An 11,235-nucleotide genomic window follows, 5' to 3' on the forward strand; every position below is an offset into this window, starting at 1 on the left:
TCTATCAGTCCTTTTAGGACCATCCCTTGACTCTACTTGAGTCGTCTAGCAGTTTTGGACTTGGTTAATCCACTGACCCGTAAGGTCCTACTTGTGAGGCACTAGCTCACTGGAATACACTTCTTGCATTCCGGTCCTACTCAAAAGGACTATTTTCACAAGTGTTACTCCGACACTTGATTTTGTTCTCTGGGGGCAACCATTGCCCCTTAGGACTACTTGTCCATGTGATGAGAATACCAACTCATCCACTTAATACACCCCCAACTCCTTGGGTTGTTCCAGCATTTATTAGAGGTAGCCCCGGCTACCATTTCAAGGACTTGAGTCCTCTTCCGTATTTGACCTTCCACGGTCATTACCTTTGGTTTCACATTCATGAGCACCAACCTCAACTATATAAGGAAAACCTTGCACTGTTCCCAAGATCCCAAAGTCGTTCCATTATTGGCCCTTTTCTATCCACCACCTCGTCTACAAGTTCACACATGAACTGTAATGGAGAGCCATGTCTTCCCGACTTGCTACTCCTCAAGGATAGGCGCACTCCTCGGACCTTCCGATGCCAACACTAGTGGTGATATACTTGAGCACCAATAAAAGTCAGACTAAGGAACAGCTCCGATACCAAATTGTAAGCGACTAAATTTTCCATTCTACTTTAGTCACTTAACCACACCTCCGACCACTTGGAGGAGTCTCATTCACAACCTCTATCAGTCCAATTTAGGACTTGGGACTTGCTAGCCCCAAGAATGGCATCCATGCCACTCCACACTTGCACCTGGTCCAAGTGCTCCATGTGTCCGGTCCTGAGACCGACACCCAAAGGTACCACTGACATCTCGGCCCGTTACGCTAAGGCCATGCCCATTCACCTTTGCTGCACTAGTGGTTCAACACCACTTGCATCACCACCTCGTCTCTCCAAGACTGGGCCATGTGTCCACGAGTGGTCATCCTAGATCCACTCCTTAGCATCCTTAGGATGCCCACAGACCTGGGGAATTGCCTTCCCCAAAGTCCCTTTGTCAGTTCCTACCAAGTCCCTTTCTGCCCCTGGCCGTGTTTGCCAACACTGCCACTAGATCGAGGCCCATAGGCCCGACCACTAAGTCCCACGGTCCTCTGGGACTTCCTCACCACATGACTGTGTCCTTGGTCACTACCCCAGAGGACTGCTCCTCTTCCTTTCCACAGTCTGGGCCTTTGGGACAACATTTCGGAACACCGTGGCCTTACGCGAGCCACCTAGGTACTCTCCCCACCTATCGCCTTTAGGTGCTCTAGCCATGGGCTTAGAGTGAGGTTCCATTGAGCCACGCTTGGTATCCAAGTAGGTAGTGCCACCCACACTTGGACTGGGAGCATCGGCCAGTCGATCTCCCGGGGGAACTAGAGCCGGCTCTTGAACACTTCACCAAGCTACCCCGCTTGTCGGTCCGTATTCACTCTAGTCTTGGACTTCCCAGTGGTCAGTTCATCACCCAACACTGGGTCTGGCCTTCCTGGGCCAAACTAGCCTTTCCTGGCCAAACTGGCTCCACTGCAGTCCTCCCCCTACTATACTTTTGGAGCTCACCAAACCCCCCAGGGTCTGGGAGACGAACGCTTTGGGCTTTCACCCTCTCAGGCTCCGGACTTGGACTCGGACTCGGACTCGGACTCGGACTCGGACTCGGATTCGGACTCGGACTCGGGCTCGGGCTCGGTCTTCGCCTCGGCCTCGGTCTCGGTCTCGGTCCCGATCTCGGTCTTGGTATCGGTCTCGGTCCCGGTCTCGGTTCCGGTCTCGGTCTCGACTTCGGACTCCATCTCGGACTCCATCTCGGACTCCATCTCGGGTCCATCTCGGACTCCATCTCGGACTCCATTTCGGGTCCATCTCGGGTCCACCTCGGACTCCATCTCGGACTCCATCTCGGACTCCATCTCGGGTCCATCTCGGACTCCATCTCGGACTCCATTTCGGGTCCATCTCGGGTCCACCTCGGACTCCATCTTGGACTCCATCTCGGACTCCATCTCGGGTCCATCTCGGACTCCACTTCGGACTCCAGCTCGGGTCCATCTCGGGTCCACCTCGGACTCCATCTCGGACTCCATCTCGGACTCCATCTGGGGTCCATCTCGGACTCCACTTCGGACTCCAACTCGGGTCCATCTCGGGTCCACCTCGGACTCCATCTCAAGTCCATCTCAGACACTCCCACGTGTCATGTGTTGGTCCTTTTGGGTCCCTTTTTGGAGCCTTGCCTTTTGCTCGATTCGTGCTTGTTCCTCGAGCACTTCGTTGGGAGTTCCACTCCCGCTCTTGACTTTTCAAGTCGGAGCTTTTGGTCCAAACGTTTTACGCTCGTTTGGCTCTCGCTTCGGCCACTACCATGTGGCGCCCTTCCGGCTCCACTTTGGGGCCTAGGGATTTTGTGTCTCACACAGCGGAGGAAGGTCATACAAGACAAACCATCACGTAAATAATAGTACATCCATTCCTAACCTTTTACCATTTCTAACATTGTCTATGTAGGTCGTAGAGCAAATGGTAAGTAGAGATTATTCAGTTGAATTTACAAACTCTAGCCTTTAGTGTCGAGGAAGGATAGTGCCAAGCAAGGGTCGAAACGTATGTCCAATCCTTCAGAATCAGCAGTGCGCCCAAGTGATATCGGTCCTAGTTCCTCAATAGCAGTTGATGGTAAATACAGTATAGTCGATTCAATGTGCTAATGAGTTTGTTTTTAGTAGCACGGGAGGATACCATCTCAATCGAAGGGAGATATTTGGACATGCATATGGATCCGCCAGTGGACTCTACTTGCCTGCAAGAGTCATCAGAGCTGGTGGAGGCTACTATCCATATCAACGCCAAGCAAGCTGACCACGCTCCACTTGATGCTGCCCATACCACTGAGTCAATCTTGTCCACGTATCCAACTGACGGTGACCAGGCGCCATTGGACCCGCATGAGGCCGCCCCAGCCGCCGAGCCGGTCGTATCCTCATTTCCAACGGACTCAACGTGTGCCCAATCGTCTGACTACGCGCCGTTGGAACCTCCCTACACCGCCCCTACTGCCTGTTCGGTCATGTCCACTTTGCCAACAGAGGCACCAGCTGAAATGGCGTGTGATCACACGCCATCGGAACCACCCCATGCCACTGTTGAGCCAGTTGTACCAGAGTCTACAGCTGAAATGGCATGTGCCCACACGCCATCGGATGCGATTGACCCCACATTGCAGAGGAGAGTATTTCCGCCCTTCACGTTTCCTCGACCAAAACCCTCTCAACGACCATCGGGAGCACCATTCGCTAATATTGTAGATGGTAAAATTGACTTGTACCATTTTTTATGCTGACGCATTTCATTTCAGAGTCACGGCGAAGGTACTGTATCATTTTTGATCTGAACGGTGTCCTTTTCTCCCATGAGCGTGGCTCGTCCTCGAATGTCATTGCACCCTCCAAAGCCTGCGGTCGCAAGTTGGTCAAAAGAGACAGATTCACATTAATCACACGGGAGAAACTGCGGGATCTAATAATGACCATGCGACACTTAAAACAGAGGGCCGGGTTCAATTTGCAATTGGGAGTTTGGACATCTATGATGCGCCACAATGCATTAACGTTGCTACAGATGATGCACGATCAGACGCGAGTAATATTACCATTTGACTTTCTCCTAACGCAGGAGGATTGCTTGACTATGGTCCATGTGAGGGGTAGCAAGCCCATCTTCGTCAAGCCAGAGGCTGTAGTGATGAACCGGAGTGCTAGGTCAAGTGAAATCCTCATCATCGATGACTCGCCGATTAAAACTGCAGCGAACACGCACACATATGCAGTGCACCCCATCTCTTGCAGTATGGAAACTAGGGAGAAGAAACCGTATGTTCTGGGGGACCTTGCAAAATGGCTTGGAGCGATGGTGATAGAGAACCGGCCAGTCCAGGAGGTGGCTGCAGAAATCAACCAAATGGCAGATGGAACGGTATATCAGAAACCATTTGATCTGACAGACACCAGTCATCATTTATGGCATGTATATTGTCTAGCCAAGCACTATCCGCATCTCCATAATCTGCTCAACCGGATGGGTTCTTCGACCACTGAACATGAGCGTGGACGTATTAGAGAAGAGATGGCATTACTATTGGGTTTAAATCCTGATAGTGTGGAGAGTGATGAAATTCCAAGATTATTGTATAGGCGTTGGAGGCAAAAAATAACAGTCTGAGATGGCATGTATTTATTTAAAAATGTAACTTATTATGGCATGGGGTTCCATGCCATTGTATTAATATTAAAAGACAATTCTTTGAGAGGATTTGCATTATACTAGAAGTGTTACAGCATGTTATTGGAAGTCTACGAAGTTGTTTTATTAATAAGGGGAAAGTAAAGATTGAATGGGGACTTGGGCTCCACCTAGACTTGGAGCAACTGAGCCAATATTAAAAGGATGGAAAGAAATTGGACGACGATGACAAGGAGAAGAGAGAGGTGAAGCAGTGGCAGGGGGAGGAGAAGTGATTGAGTAGACATTTCCTTGTTTAAAATAAAATGGCATGTGCCTCAATGCAGTTGAATTTTGTTATATTTATATACTATATAAAGGTTTGGAAACCTTATTTTACAAGTGGGATAATGACAATTCCCACTTTAACGAAATAGAGCTTATGTTGCATTTTGTCAAATCGAGTTAACACTTGATACTCACATAAACCTTTGAAGTAATGACATTGGCATTGCTGGTGGTGTTGCTCAATTGATGATCAAATCATTGTGATACTTATATCATATCCATGTGATAATGAGCAATGTGATTACGAAGTTGCTTGGTTAAATGATGATTGACCCCAAAGTGGTTGATGGAAAAGCTAGTCTACTTGCACGTAGTAGCATTGTAGTAGCTTTGACTAGATTCTCGATGATGGTCCATTATGCTAAGCTTAAGTTTGTTCCTTGTTCCTTGAGGGTTTGCCCATGAGGTGTTGGAAAACAGTTGTAGTATTCATTTGCTATAGCTCATCAGTTAATTTGTTAACACTTGGAGTAGATTATCGAATGGAGAAGGTGTGTAGTTGACGCATTGACATCACTAGCACTTATGTTAGTGGAAGTGGCATTGTTATTCGAGTGATGAGGAATTTTCCTTAGAGCTTGATTTTTCATGTCATTTTTCTTGTTAGTGTTTTGGCTTCACATTGTATCTTGAAAGTGATTGAAGAAGAGTGTAGTGCAATGTGGATATCCAAAGATATGGTCTTCGTGATCAAGCCTTGGATGTTCCATTTGCATTTTACGGATGTCAGTGTTGGATGTCAAAAGAATGGGCAAAAAGGATGTTAGATGCTTAAGCATATTATGGGACCATGAGAATTTGTGTCGAGGTGAACCTATATGAAATTGTAGGTAGGAGGAAGTTGGTTGAGTCTTGAAACTTTGTATTCCTGGACTGAGAGTCATTCTTTCTCTGGGATGGAAATTTTCCATAAATTTTCTTAGACTTTTCCACTGGCTGATCTGTTGATCACTTTGTTCGAAAACCATTTCGTTTTTGTAAGCCAATACAAACTAGTGAAGGGGGTGGAGTTGACTTCAATTGGCTTAGACCTTAGTAGGTAGTTTGTATAATGCGACCGAAAGGGATGCTAACTTTTGGGGCTAAGGCAATTGAGTTGGATAGAGTCTAGAGTTAGTGTAGAAAAGTGGCCATTGTGCTTTTCTAAGAAGGGTGACCCTTGTGCCTTTCTTCTGTGGTATTATGCTTGGTGGCAGGTTACACCTTGCATTTCGTAAGACTCTATGAGAATAGTGAGCTCTCACTGATCTTGACTTGGTTTTGGTGGCTTTGCACCTTGGCTGAGGATGGTGATGTCCAACTTAGTTGTTTGCAGTTGAGATGTTGATACCTGTATTATAGCTTTGTTTATAAGGAGGTTATATACCGATATGAGTTCATCTCATAGTCTTCACTTTAGTTTTGACTAAGTGTTGATCATGCATAGCTGGCCTCTTCAAGGCATGCTCAGAGCCATTGGCTAAACGTGTTGGTGAGCTTATCACGGCTGAGTTGGATTCAAGTTGTCTCTTAGTTCGTGCTTGTCCATGAACCTTTATCTCATACCTGGGGTATTACGTTCTTGTTGGACAAGTGTGTAACTCGATGGCATGAGTTTAGTGTTGGGTCTTATGAAAGGCAAATTGAAGAGTGATTGTTAGTTGTTTGGCAACTAGTGATTGCTTGTAGACTTTGTCAAGGACTATTGACACTTGCTTCACTCGATGAAGATTTATCAGTGATGGGTTTACTTTATCGGATGGTGTTGCTGAGGATCGTGTCGTTTGACTTACATGGGTTTTCCATGTTGATATATTGATTCAACCTCTGTTGATATCATTTTATTGCATTTAGTTCATGGTGTTGGATTTCATTGAGTTTTGGATGTGGTGAATCACTCCTTGATGAAGTGTTATCTATACCTGAGTATTATTGAAGGATTGGTCTCAGATACTATGTATAGTATCTTCGACTTTGGTTAGTGTGAGACACAAATCCCTAAGCCCCAAAGTGGAGCCGAAAGGGTGCCACGTAGTAGTGGCCGAAGCAAAAGACAAATGAGCATAACACGTTTGGACTAAAGGCTCTGACTTGAAAGGTTGAGAGCGGGAGTGGAACTCCCAATGGAGTGCTCAAGGAACGAGCATGAAGCGAGCAATAAGCAAGGCTTCAAAAAGGGACCCAAAAGGACCAACACATGACATGTGGAAGTGTCCAAGATGGAGTCCGAGATGGACCCGAGTTAGAGTCCGAGATGGAGGCCGAGATGGAGTCCGAGATGGACCCGAGATGGAGTCTGAGATGGAGTCCGAGATGGACCCGAGATGGAGTCCGAGATGGAGTCCGAGACGGAGTCCGAGATGGAGTCCAAGACGGAGTCCGAGATGGAGTCTGAGACGGAGTCCGAGATGGAGTCCAAGATGGATCCGAGATGGAATCCAAGATGGAGTCCGAGAAGGACCCGAGATAGAGTTCGAGGTCATGACCAAGACCGGGACTGAGACTGGGACTGAGACTGGGACCGAGACCGAGATTGAGACCGAGATCGAGACTGAGACCGAGACCGGGACCAGAACTGAGACCGGGACTGAGACCGAGCCCGAGCCCGAGCCCGAGCCCGAACGGTGGGAGCTTGGCACCGTTCCTTTGTTCAGTGGCCCAAGGCCCTGAACCTCGGGTTCCTATGGACACATGGCATGTGACACATGGCATCTGTCACATGGCACAAAAAGGGTTTAGGTTCCGCTTCGTGGTGTTATCCTATAGTAAATTACCATAGGATAAAGGGTCAAAACCACGTGCGCTACATTTGGTATTAGAGAATAAGTCTCAGCGAGTACTATACAATGAGATTAGGCAACTAGTCTTGTTGCATACGCAGAGATGAAAACGATGATCCGAGTGGGTACACGTTTTGGTGCAAAGGCTTCACAATTGTTCCTTGAGTATGGATTTGGTTACCTTGTTGTACTGTAATAATGTGAGCTTGCTCTTGGGCTCATAAGATGGATTGAGTGTTCCGTTCACACGAGTTTGTGCTTGGGCTCGTGAGTGAGGCACATTAGCAACTCGAGGATACGCTTTGAGTTGGCAGGATTAATGTTAGCCTATCGGTCGTTCCATGGGTTGTTCCAATGGTTCCATGAGTTGTTCCATGTACCATAGGTAAAAGCAAACCTCCCCTGAGTTTGCTATGAGTGGCAAATAGGCTGGTCCATAGCTGTTTAGCACGACACTAGTGGATCCTTCCTAGGCATGATTACAAGTGGATCAATTAAAACTGTAGGGATTGGTCTATTGGTTCAAGTAGTCATTGCTGTGCTCTCTCATAAACTTCTCTTGGATTGGACTAAAGGCAGTGCGAAAGCAAGCTTGAGGTGTAGTCAAAGATGAGACCAAAAAGAGAGTCATCAAGGACGAAGGATCAAACACGTAAATCATTTTCTCTTGGAGAGATGATTTGCAATGAGGTGTTAACTCATTGCTCATATTCATATTATGCAATCAAGAGTCCCTACCTTGATACATCTTGGAGATGATGGTCTTACAAATGGTGAGTTATGGGATGGATAGCGGTGAAGCGCTATACCATTTTGTCTAGGCTTGCTATTGGAAGACTTGGGTTGCAATGCTCAATTCTTTTATGGGGAACCTTGCTATTGCTCCTTGAGTAGCTTGATGTTGGATTAGTTTTGAGTTTGGTTGGATAGAGAGTGGTATGAGCTTGTCCGTGTTGTGAACAAAAGTTAGTGGTGTTGGGTGTTGTAAATCTCTGTCAGTAGAGTGTGGCATTTAAGTTGCATTTTGTCGAGTTGAGTTGGCACTTGATATTCATGTAAACCTTTGAAGTAATAACATTGGCATTGTTCGTGGTGTTGCTCAATTGATGATCAAGTCATTGTGATATTTATATCATATCCATGTGATAATGAGCAATGTGTTTACGAAGTTGCTTGGGTAAATAATGATCAACCCCAAAGTGGTTGATAGTGAAGCTAGTCTACTTGCACGAAGTAGCATTGTAGTAGCTTTGACTGGATTCTTGGTGATGGTCTATTATGCTAAGCTTAAGTTGGTACTTTGTTCCTTGGGTTTGTCCATAAGGTGTTGGAAATGGTTATAGCATTCACTTGCTATGGTTTGTTGGTTTATCTGTTAACACTTGGAGTAGATTGTTGGATGGAGAAAATGTGTAGTTAAGGCATTAACATCACTAGCACTTGTGTTAGTGGAAGTGGCATTGTTATTTCGAGTGATGAGGAAGTTTTCCTTAGAGCTTGATTTTCCATGTCAATTTTCTTGTTAGTGTTTTGGTTTCACATTGGATCTTGAAGGTGATTGAAGAAGAGTGTTAGTGCAATGTGGATATCCGAAGATGTGGTCTTTATGATCAAGCCTTGGGTGTTCACTTTGCACTTTGCGGATGTCGATGTTGGATGTCGGTTATATGGGCAAAGATGTTCGATGCTTAAGCATATTGTTGGATCATGAGAATTTGTGTTGAGGTGAACCTATGTGAAGTTGTTTGTAAGAGGAAGTTGGTTAAGTCTTGAAAGATTGCAATCCTGGATTGAGAGTTATTCTTTCTCTAGGATGGAAATTTTCCACAAATTTTCTTAGACTTCTCCAATGGCTAATCTGTTGGTCACTTTGCCGAAAACCATTCTGTTTTCGTAAGCCAATACAAACTAGTGAAGGGGTTGGAGTTGACTTCGGTTAGCTTAGACCTTGGTAGGTAGTTTGTATGATGCGACCCAAAAGGGATGCTAGCTTTTGAGGCTAAGGCAATTAAGTTGGATAGAGTCTAGAGTTGGTGTAGAAAAGTGGCCGTTGCGCTTTTCTAAGAAGGGTGACCTTTGTGCCTTTCTTTTGTAGCATTATGCTCGGTGGCAGGTTGCACCTTGCATTTTGTTAAGACTCTATGAGAGTAGTGAGCTCTCACGAATCTTGACTTGGTCTTGGTGGCCCTGCGCCTTGGCTAAGGATGGTGATGTCCAACTTAGTTGTTTGAGGTTGAGATGTTGGTACCTATATTATAGCTTTGTCTATGAGGAGGTTGTGTACCGATATGAGTCCATCTCATGGTCTTCACTTGAGTTTCGACTTAGTGTTGATCATGTATAGCTAGCCTCTTCAAGGCATGCTCTAAGCTAGTGGCTAAATGCATTGGTGAGTTTGTCGCGGTTGAGTTGGATTCGAGTGGTCATTTAGTTTGTGTTTGTCCATGAACCTTTATCTCGTGCCTGGGGTATTACGTTCATGTTGGCCAAGTATATAACTCGATAACACAAGTTTAGTGTTCGGTCTTGTAAAGACAAGTTGACAAGTGGTTGTTAGTTGCTTGGCAACTCGTGATAGCTTGTAGACTTTGTCAAGGGATTGTGACACTTGCTTCACTCGATAAAGATTTAGCAGTGATGGGCTTGCTTTACCGGATGGTGTTGCGGAGGATCGTTGTGAGACACAAAATCCCTAGGCCCCAAAGTGGAGCCAGAAGAGCGCCATGTGGTAGTGGCCGAAACGAAAGCCAAACGAGCGTAACACGTTTAGACTAAAAGCTCCGACTTGAAAGGTCGAGAGCAGGAGTGGAACTCCCAACAAGGTGCTCGAGGAATGAGCACAAAGTGAGCCATAAGCGAGGCTCTAGAAAGGGACCAGAAAGGACCAACACATGACACGTGGAAGAGTCTGAGATGGAGTCTGAGATGGATCCGAGAAGGAGTCCGAGATGGAGTCTGAGAAGGAGTCCGAGATGGACCCGAGATGGACCCGAGATGGAGGCCGAGATGGAGTCCGAGATGGATCCGAGATGGAGTCCGAGATGGAGTCCGAGATGGAGTCCGAGATGGATCCGAGATGGAGTCCGAGATGGATCCGAGATGGAGTCCGAGATGGAGTCCGAGAAGGAGTCCGAGATGGACCAAGACAGAGTCCGAGATGGACCCGAGATGGAGTCCGAGATGGAGTTCGAGATGGACCAGAGATGGAGTCCGAGATGGAGTCCGAGATGGACTGAGATGAAGTCCGAGATGGACCCGAGATGGAGTCCGAGATGGACCCAAGATGGAGTCCGAGATGGAGTCCGAGACAGAGCCTGAGTTGGAACCGAGACCGGGACCGAGACCGAGACCGAAACCGAGACCGAGACCGAGTCCGAGTCTGAATCCGGGAGTGAGACCGAGTCCGAGTCCGAGTTCGAGTCCGAGTCCGAGTCCGAATACTAATACAGGCAGTTGGGTGAAAGCCCAAAGCGATCGTCCCCCAGGGGGGGGAGGGGCTGCGGGGTTCCAAAAGTATAGTAGGGAGAGTGTGGGGGTTGGAACCCAGTGGAGCCAGTTTGCCCAGGAAAGGCCAGTTTGGCCCAGGAAGGCCAGACCCAGTGTTGGGTGATGAGCTGACCACTGGGAAGTCCAAGACTAGAGTGAACACGGACCGACAAGCGGGGTAGCTTGGTGAAGTGTTCAAGAGCCGGCTTTAGTTCCCCCGGGAGATCAACTGGCCGATGCTCCCAGTCCAAGTGTGGGTGGCACTACCTACTTGGATACCAGGCGTGGCTCAATGGAACCTCGCTCTAAGCGCATGGCTAGAGCACCCAAGGGCGTAAGGCGCGGAGAGTACCCAGGTGGCTCGCGTAATGCCACGGTGTTCCGAAATGTTGTCCCAAAGGCCCA

Source organism: Selaginella moellendorffii, unplaced genomic scaffold, assembly GCF_000143415.4.
Source record: "Selaginella moellendorffii unplaced genomic scaffold, v1.0 SELMOscaffold_68, whole genome shotgun sequence".
Classification (NCBI taxonomy): Eukaryota; Viridiplantae; Streptophyta; class Lycopodiopsida; order Selaginellales; family Selaginellaceae; genus Selaginella; species Selaginella moellendorffii.